General features: G+C 51.4%; 1 long non-coding RNA gene across 1 annotated transcript; it reads left to right on the top strand.

The window, feature by feature from the left end:
• The first annotated feature begins 282 nt into the window (after window positions 1-282).
• On the top strand, window positions 283-5,903 carry LOC129735312 (uncharacterized). The gene is made up of 2 exons (XR_008730739.1): window positions 283-912; window positions 5,593-5,903. It is a non-coding gene; the product is annotated as an uncharacterized LOC129735312 (long non-coding RNA).
• The last annotated feature ends 4,070 nt before the right edge of the window (window positions 5,904-9,973 follow it).

Here is a 9,973-nt window from a genome sequence, read left to right as displayed (position 1 = left end):
AGTCAAGATTCAGGGGTCATGCTTCTGGGAGCAGCATCGAACATCACGTGTGACACGGTGGGAGGTGGCCCAGAGCTGCTGGGAAAGGCAAGTGTGACAAGACTGAAATCAGCACAGAATCATTAAAAATAATGCAGTCTGATCTGAGGTTTTCTATTCATTTCAGTTATTTAGCAAATTCAATGGTTCTCAAACTCCCTGAAGGCCCAGTGTGCCCGTAGGTCATCAGTCTCCCGCAGACCCAGGCAAGCACCAATGCTTTTCAAGTGGCACAGACTCGTGGTTTCAGAGCTGCTTACATCCATGCAGTCCACACTGCTTAGGTGCTTTTTCAAGCTAAGGCACCGTTAAATCTATGCAGTACAAAAGTGGAACATAAACAAGCCCTGTCCCTGATGTCCACACCAACAATGTTCACGTTATGGTAGGCGAGCATAGTGGAACTGGTCCAAAACACCCGCTAAGGGTGGGATAATGCCACGCAGACCCCAGGGACACCATGCAACCACCAAGTCACCCCAGATTTGATGTTAAACTGGTGCACTCGGTGCTTTGGCTGAATTCATCTCCTCCTGGCTCCGTTGGTTTGGAGGAGTTGTGTGTGATGTTGGATCAGCTGCTGTGGTGACCCCCCCCCGTCAGCTGCACGGGGAGGGGTGACAGTGGTGCATGTGCGTTCATTTTCTTCTGGTATTTAATAACCTGGCAGCTCTGGGCCAGGTGTGCCCCAAACACAGCCCTGAAGGGGACCTAGGGGGTTCTCCCTTGGACAGCTTCCAGCCACGCATGCGCCGGGGACCGACGGCGCATGTGCATGGGGATAGATGGAGAGACGACATCTAGTTGTACGTAAAATGCCTGGGATTTTGATACAGAGTCAGCGGCTCAGCTGCCTTGCTCTAGTCCATTGCAGTAAATTACTTACTAATGAGTCATTCAAAAATTACTTATCCACGGCTGACCTCATCACGCTGCTTCGCCTTGCCAGGGAGCGGGGAGGGAGAGGGACCTTGGGGAGAGCTGCCTTGGCTCAGGCACCTGTCTGAGCTGCCAGAGCAGTGTCACTCACCCGTGGGTGCGAAGGACAGCGAGTGCGGGTGAAAGTCCAGCCGCCACACACCTCAGCGGGGTGCCACACGTCCCAGCTTTTCAGTGCAAGCCGTGCTGCAGAAAGGGGAAGCCAAACCCATCTCCGTGCCGTGCTGAAACCGAGGGCAAACACTGGCCGGTGGCAAAACCCCTGGTGCTGAGTGCCTCAGGTGGCATGGGCTGAGCCAGAGCAGCGGTGGTAGCATCTCTGCTAGGACCATGTCACTGTGGGGTCCTCAGCTCCACCTTTGGGCGCTCTGCACCCACGTGGCATCAGTGGGCGTGGGGGTATCAAGCACTGCTGAGGCAAAAATGCAGAAGTTTCCGAAACGGCTGCTTTTCCTGCAGCCAGTCTGTTGCTGTGCAGAGGAAATGTTATTTCTGACTAACTGCTTTATGGTTTCCTTATGCTGCTTCTGTGGAAAGTTTTTATTGGAGCAAGTATTTGCAATTCTGGCACTGTGTGAGGATGGCAGGGCTGGCGGCGGGAACACGATGTGTAACACCACCACTAACCAGCACCGGTGCATCATTTATGGTTTTTTAACATCCTATTAAAAATATCCCAAGGCTGTAAAGGCCTGGCCACCATGGCGTGCCACATCCTGAGGCTGAGGGACTGCGGGGCTCAGGCACATGATGGTGATGGTCACAGCTATGGGTGACAAGACGTTGCCAACAGAATCCTGTACGCCACGGCTGCCTCCCCAGCCTCGGCCAGAACTGCTGCGCTGGCCCAGTGCTGCAGCAAGTTTGGGGCCAGCTGGGCTGAAGCCGATGTAGGGGGACACCAGGGAGATGGCCAGCCCGGTGGTGCAAATCTTGCTTGCGGCATGGTGGGGGAGGGGATGCTGCCGAGCCTCGTGTGGCCGGCTGCAAGGGGAAGGCACCCCGACTCGTGCGCTGGGGAAGCTGTTCCACCGGGGGTTTGCCAGGCAGGCAGAAAGGCGGGAGGGGAAGCAAACGCTGGTGGGAACTAAGGGAAGGAGTTGAGGCTGAAGCCACCCAAAACACTCACAAGGAGGGGAGGAACTTGCTGTACTGAAAAAACGTTGGTTGTGGAGCTTGAACGATGCCCAAGCACCACAGGAGGCAGGCATGGGTCAACGCTCTGGGGGACCTCCACCTCCACGCGACGCTCTTACAGCACGAGCCGTCTGCAGGGAACTGAAGAGCAGTTGTTTGCAACAGCCCAGGAAGCCAAACCCATTTCTATTTCAACTTTAATCCACATTTCTAACCCAGCTTGAAAATCTGTCGGCAGACATAGTATTTGGTGGTGCTGAAGCTGGGTGAGGCACACAGCTTAATGCCAGCAGGAGCTCCTGGAGGGAGGGTGAGCAAGCCCGGGAGAGGCCACCCCACTTTGTTCTTCACATAATTGATCCTTAAACAGGAGAAGAAAGAAATTGTCTAACTATAAAAGAGAGATCATTCACTGAAGTATTTGTCTAAAACAGATGGCTCTGGTGACTCATAAAATACTCCCCCCTGCTACAAGCTGGCTGAAAAGCAACTGTGGATTGCCATTTAGAAAAAATGACACACCATGGTGATGAACCTATCTAGGAAAAATAGAGGGAAAAAAGAGCACTCACGGGTCCCATTTAAAAGATAAAAAAGGTTTATCTGGACCAGTTCTGCAGCCTAGCACCAGCTTGGGGGTGCACGTGGGCAAGGATGGGGTGTGGGACACGTCAGGAACCAGTTTGTTACTGGTTGTTTTTCAGGATGAATTATATCACTCACAAACTCCCAGGGCACAGGGATTTTCACAAAGACCTTCAGCTTTTTGGGTTTGGTCACTTTGTGGCATCATTGGGTTCTCCTTCATTTGGGAGAAATTATAGGAAATGGCTGGTTTTGCCACAGTTTTTATGCCTTAAGTCCCCTTTTCTACCCTTCCAAATTCACCAAATTCTTTCCTTGTGTTGCTTTTGGCTCCTGGCCAGCCCCAAGCATGTGCTTCTTCCTTTCCACTGGCTACCTTCAGAAATATCTGCTGCTCTGCCCTCTCCTGCGACTTGACATTTTCACTCCTCTTAGAAAAGCTGACACTGTTCTTCAGCATTCACGTTGTGCTGGAAACCTTCAGAACCTGCGCACCTTCCTTGTGGCTGACCGAACGTCGCATAGCTGTTGCAATATTAGACTTTGACTTGAATAAAATACAACTTACATCTGCAGATACACTTTTAATTCAGCAGTTTTGACTCATCTGTTGCTCTTCATAGTGTACTTTTACAGTTAATGGGGCTACAGCTGGGGGCAGGCGGTGGTGCAGGTGCTTGTCCCTTGCCAAGTGAGCCAGCACCACACGGCTGCTGCACGCATCCCACCCGGGCATCCCTCCCTGGGCTCACACCAAGGGGCAGGGAAAATAAAGGCCACATCTGCTGCCGGTGGGGTGATGCCACCTCGTGCCTCCCCACCTGCAAGCCCCTGATGGCTGGAAGCCTGGCTGATGCTCTGGACCCTGCTGGAGGAGGTCTTTCTACCTTTCCATGATGGCCAAGGAAAGCTCCGTGTGTGGCTTGCTGTAGGTAGGAGCGCTCCTTAGGGGGGCGAACCATAGTTTTGGCCCTTAAAATAGCTCTTTGGGCTGTTGAGTTTGCTTGCTTGGTTTCTGCCGAAGGTTTCCCTTCAGGACTGTGCATTAGGAGTTTCTCAGCCTTTAACTGAGTGGACAGAAGAATTAGGCTTTTAAGAAAGACCATTCAGAAAGCCTGCAAGTTATTGAAGTGAAGCAAATGTACACTGGAAAAGATCTGATTAACCATCTCCTTCCTTGTTTTCCAAGCTGATGTACCATCGCTGGTTGCAGAATAAGGCTACTCTTGCCTGTGTTGACAGAGTATGGTGCATTCATCACTCCTGTGTGGTGGAACCTATGTACTATACACATACATGTATTTATGTACATATGTACGTGCACGTGTCTAGTAACTTACCTTATACACTACAGTTCAATGGTGAAAGTCCCTTTCACTCCTTTTACCAGGGCAACTACTGGCTGCCATACAGAAAACGAGGAATGAGCGCCGGGCTCCTTGTGTCTGCATGACCACAGCTGCAACTGGGGCCACGCCGCTGCCATGGCATTGCTAAGGAAAAATCAAACGGAAAAGCAGCTTTGAACCGTCCCAGCTCATGGCTGGGCTGGCAGAGGGCAGCCACGGCGTGTGCTCGGCTGTATCACCCTTGAGCTTACACACCTCATGTTTTGGCGTGTTATGCTGCTGGGTATGGGAAAAATAAGCTTTTAGTGATATTTTTTAATTTGTCGGTAGCACACCAGCAGGCAAACAGCCACCAGCATCCCCTGCCCCTCGGAACGAAGGCCAAGGTTTCCCTCGGGCCGTGGCCCTTGCTAGGCTGGGAGAGCCAGGTGTGCTGCCAAAGGCCGTGGTGGACCTCGGTCTTACCTGGTTCGTGCTGGTTGGGCTGAAACGGTACCTATAAGCCCTCAACATCATTTTTCTCTTGTCTAAAAACCCAAAAGACATACTTCAAGGAAGATGTTTCCTTTGCTAACCCTTCCACCCCCCCTCCCAGCCCTGAAATCACCGCTTGGCAATGTCATGAGGTCTCAGAGCAGTTTAAGGATTGATGCATTTGTTAAAACAGCCTGTCCAAAACCAGTTTTCTTTGCTTTAATAAGTTCAGAGGTTAAAACACACCAGAACTTTTAATCAGGTATTTTTAAACTGCTTATTTTAATCAGCTGCATTTAAATTTTGGCTCTATTTTTCTGCTTCCCTGAAGAAAAGATGGCATTTCAAAAGCTCAGGGCTTCAGTTCAAGTGATTCACCCTGCTGCAGATACCATCTGAATCAAAACAAAGCACGCATCGAACCACCACACTCGCTAAAGGAGAATTAAGCCACTAAAAACATTTTTTTTAATTGGCCTTTATGAATAATCAAGACATATTTCCCCAATTGCTCTCTTTTAGCTTTGCTTTAGGAGATATAATCCCCTGCCTAAGACAACCCCAGCCAGTCTGAAATCCTCAAGGACAAAGAGGAGGCAGCGGCTGCACTTTCTGCAACGCACGGACCAGTCATTAAAATGTAATGCTGGCCATCCTCCTCTTTGGCACACGACATACACATGATTTCGGAGGTATTCTCAGGGAACAATAGTGTTTTGCTTCTCTTTTTGTGCATCCTGCAGGCTGTTCCCCAAAAAGGAGGAGCTGCTACCAAGCATCATCCTCATGACCCTCGTGATCCCGGCCGTTGTTTGGCCTCATGCATGAGTCCTCAGCCATCTTCCAGTCCAACGCACACCTTGCCCATCCCAGGAATCACAAGGCGGTTGGTTTTTTCCTTTTCCATTTTCGGAGCCTCCGCTGTGCCCTTTCTCACCCACTTGTCCCCAGCCGTAGCGTCTGTCCCGCCCTGACAGGAGGTTTTGCCTGCAGGTCCAGCTCTCAGAATAGCAGCGTTCATCCTCCCAGTCTGATTACCATTTTTACAGATCTCTCTGATCTCCTGCAGGCTGAGATGATAAAGCGACGGGGCAGTAGTGTGGCTTTTGCGAAATGGCAAAGTGGGTGCGCGCAGCCCCGAGCCCTGTGTCACCGGCGGGTGCGCACCTGAGTGTCTGCGCTGAGTGGCAGGCTGGCGTCTGCAAGTGCGCAGCAGCCGGGACAGGATGGCTTTTCTTGGAAAAACCAGCAGAGACTGTGACACCAGGAACCCAGCCATTAAGGCAGGCACCAGAAGCAAAAAGACTGGTGATGAAATTAAATTAATAATTCACATATTAAATTAAATAATTAAATAAACTATGTTAATAATCTATTAAATGAAAGAATTAAATTACAATAAATTAAATTATTGAATGAAATTAAATTAGGAAATTAAATTAAATTAAATTAAATTGAGTGGCCGTTCCCCTTTGGGGGCGTTCAGCTAGTGGCCATCCCTGATGGTGGTGATCACCTGGCCTGGCCTTGTTCTTCCAAAAGGTCCAAAAAACCTGCATCTCAGCTATGAACATCAAAGCCAAACTTACCAGGGTGATCCAGTCCCATCCCAAGACAAGTGAAGGATCTTGCCTTGTGGATGCTTTTTCTCTTGTTCTGGCTGCTGAGGGAGCCTGGGTTAGGGGCTGACGTGCGGTTGCTCAGCCGCCAGGTGACCACTGTGGGATGAAGGAGAAGCCCTCTCCCCCCACCAGATGTAAGCTGGAGGAAGAGTGAGGACCGTGTGAAATGCAAATGGGGATCGCTCTAGGCATCACACATGCAAGTGACATCAGGAACAGTCAGAAACTGTGTGGTTAAAATTTAGGAAGAGGTTAAATATTCACACTACACTCAGTCTTGCCAACCAGTTTTCCTTTTGCAGGTAAGAGCCACAAATAAGCCAGGGGAAATACAAAGAGCATGCAATTCCCATTATCACAAGCCTTGAGTTTTCAAAAACACCAGAGATTGGAATTAAAAAGAGAGAGAAAAAAAGGTGCAGATTATTTTAGTTTGCAGATTTTGCAGCATTCTATTTACCCAGCCATGGCCAGGGGGGCTGCAGACCTGCAGCTGTTACCGTTGCTGTGGGAAGACTGGGATTCCTGTGTGCTGGTTTTGCCTGGGGTGGAGTTGATTTCCTTCACAGCAGCTGCGTGGGGCTGTGTTCTAGGTCGGTGACCCGGTGTGGGTAAGTCAGGGATGTTCCCATCGCTGCTGGCAGCGCCTGCACGGAGCCAAGGGCTGTTCTGCCTCCCCCCAGCAGCGAGCCGGCCGGGGGGCACAAGGGGCTGGGGGGCACGGCCGGGACAACTGCCCCCCGCTGCCCAAGGGGATATCCCAGACCATGTAACACCACGCTCCGCACATAAAGCTGGGCAAGCAGGAGGGGGGACACGCTGGGAGCGATGGCGTTTGCCTTCCCCAGCCCCGTCCCGCGTGCTGAGCCCTGCTGCCCTGGGGGGGCTGAGCCCCTGCCTGCCGTGGCAGGGGGAAGGGATTCCTCGGGTGGCTCTGCTTGGGCACGCCGCTTTGCCTTTGCCCGTTGAACTGTCCTTATCCCAGCCCACGAGTTTTCGCATTTACCCTTCCCATTCTCTCCCCATCCCACTGGGGGGGAGCGAGCGGCTGGGGGGGCTGAGCTGCTGGTTGGGGCTCACCCCCAGCACCACGCGCACTCAGAATCAGCACGTCCTCAGTGTATCTGCTGGGAGAACCAGCAGCATGGATTTCTGCGAGCCTCCTCGCTGACTCTCCAACACTCAACCACTTCATCAATCAGACAGGTTAATTTTTTTAAAAGTTGGACAAATATTTAAAATCTGCTTCCCTGAGATTTTTCCCTGCTTCACTGATCTCACAAGCGGCTGCGGAGGAAATAACAAATGAAGACATATTGTCTCATTTTTGTCCTCACTTTGAGTACTTAATATTCTGCAAGAACGGCAGTTCCTGATTATTTTTAAAGAGCTTCACTGGTGCCACCTTCCCCGCCCTGGCCTCGCCGTCCCTTGTGTCCAGCCGCTGTGTGCCTGGCAGCAGCCCTGAGCAGCACCAGGATGAGGGTGCAGCAGGGACCCAAGGTCTCCCCAGGGCATCCTTCCCACCACATGCTGGTGCTGGTGCTGGTGCTGTGCCGGCTCGGCAAGCCCATGGAGCTGCTGTGCGTGCTTCCAGCACTGTGCGTGGCAGCAGCTCCCCACTGAGACGGCTGGGAAGGAACCACTGCGGTGGGATTTTGGGTTTGTTGCCTTGGTTGCTCTTTCTGAGCTCTTACAACATAGATACTAGCACCGGCCAAAGGTAGCTTTCAGATCGTCTGGTCGGTCTGTCCGTCCCAGTGCACAGCCAGCTTTTTTCCTCCCTGCTGCAGGTCTGGGGAAGCGGTTATTGCCCCTTCCATCCCTTGTGTTGTCATGCCTTGCTGAAGACTTTTTTTTTTTTTTTCCTATTAAATAACCTGGTAGTTCCAACCCTTCCTCTGAGGCCATGTTTTTCTAGACTTAGGGTCAGTTTTCCCCCTGGGCTCCCCTGGATCCCCTCCAACAGGGCCACAGTTGCAGAAATCCCCTGGAGCCCTGCCACCCCCAAGCTGAAGAGAGGAACGAGAAGCCTCTCCCAGGCCACCCTCTCCTTCCTCCAGCCCCAGGCGATGCGTTTCTCAACCACAGCTCGAGGCGATGCAGCCAGCTTGTGACTCAGTCGAACTCTTCAAGTGCTAGAGACACGTCTCTCTTCGCATCGCCTGGATTTCGGTGTGCATCCTCGTGCTGCAGCACATCCCTTTCTCTCTCTCCCTGCCATGCCCTCGGCTGTAGCTACGGATGGTCATGGCCACGTGCTGGCACTTCTGCCTCCAGCCCATGGAAGCTGGCTGCGTGTCAACCATCTCCTCCTCCTGACCGGGAACACGGAGAAAATCCTTACAAGGTCGTGTATCTACATCAACACCCACAGACAGGCAGGTGGAAGCTCAGGTTAAACAATTTACCAGCTTCCAAGTTATTTATTTTATATCAATGTTCTGTTGTGTTGCTCTAAGAGCAGCTTTTGACTTGGTCTGAGTTCTTTATTCATTACTTGTGGCTTCTCTCTCTCTCTCACCTACGGACCGCACAATTCCTTTGGGACTCAAAAGCACCGACAGGTCCCAAAATGGGAACAGGCTTCTAGCACTGGAAGGCACTGCCGGTTCCCCAGCAGACAGCCTGCGTTCCTTACCATAGCCCTCAAGCATCAAGCAGGCTCAAGCCTAAAAGAAGTTATGGGGTTTTATTTTCCTTTATTCACCTTTACAATAACATGAAAATAACCTTTTGCTTTTGTTGGCACAGGCAGTTAGTTTCTTTGTGGGCAGTTTCAGTTTGCTCATGCAGCGCCAAGGGGCAGGCCTGCTATTAAATAAAAGCAAACGAGACCTTGCACTTGTGCCGTGTTGTCAGAGCATGGGATGCTTCAACCCACGTCTCAGAGGCTGCACCTCGCAGAACCCAGCCGGCTTGGCTGAGAACAGGGAGCGGCTCCATGCTGGAAGCGTTTGCCATGTGAGCAGCCTACGGACCCCAGGGCTCCAGCAGCAGCTGCCCTGAGGGAGGGGTATAAGTGATGGGACAAAATTTAAGCCAGGAACTTGATCCGCCAGCCACCTTTCGGGGGGTCACGAGTGTGTGCACGGGCCCAAGAGCGGGTGCACACACATACACAGCTATTTTAGGCTAGAATACATGGAAATTTACTAAGGAGTAACTCTGTAGTAATGGGAAGATGGATCACCTCTTTTAGCCAAGTGTTTTGCACGGCACAGCTGTTGGAGTGAGTTTGGGATTCCAGACTAAGCAGCCTGAGAAGGAGCACTGGTCTCCTACCACCTGCAAGATACGGTGGTGGTACCTGCAACGCAGCTGTCTTCTTCCCCTACCTCTCCTGCTGTCCTTGTTTATATATTTTGGGTGACCTGATGAGCTAAAAGGTCACTTAGATATAATCAGGCCATGGGAGGCACCATCCAGTGCTACAACAGCAGTAGGTTATTAGTGCTGCACTCCATCCCCGCATGCCGCTTTGGTGGCAACACTCAGCCTGGCTCTCGCCTTTAGTCCTTCACTGGCAAAGCTGCTTTATCTCCCTTTGGGGTCACCATTACACCTTCAGGAGCCCAGTCAGTAACAGGTCATCTCAGAGGCTGGCGGTGTTCTCTCCAGACATCCAGCTACTTGAAGACACAGACCTCAAGGGCTTTTCCGAATGTCATTGGTTCCTCTCTGGCACTGAGGGAACTTTGGTACCTAGGGATGCTCAGACTCCAATGAGATATGACCGTCACCTACAGGCATGGCTTTAAACATCTTTCCATTGGCAAAGCTACTCTTTATTTGGTTCCTTTTCACATCTGCAAGAGCACCATGTTC

This window comes from Falco cherrug, chromosome 2, assembly GCF_023634085.1.
Source record: "Falco cherrug isolate bFalChe1 chromosome 2, bFalChe1.pri, whole genome shotgun sequence".
Classification (NCBI taxonomy): domain Eukaryota; kingdom Metazoa; phylum Chordata; class Aves; order Falconiformes; family Falconidae; genus Falco; species Falco cherrug.
This window is presented reverse-complemented; position numbering and strand designations above follow the sequence as displayed.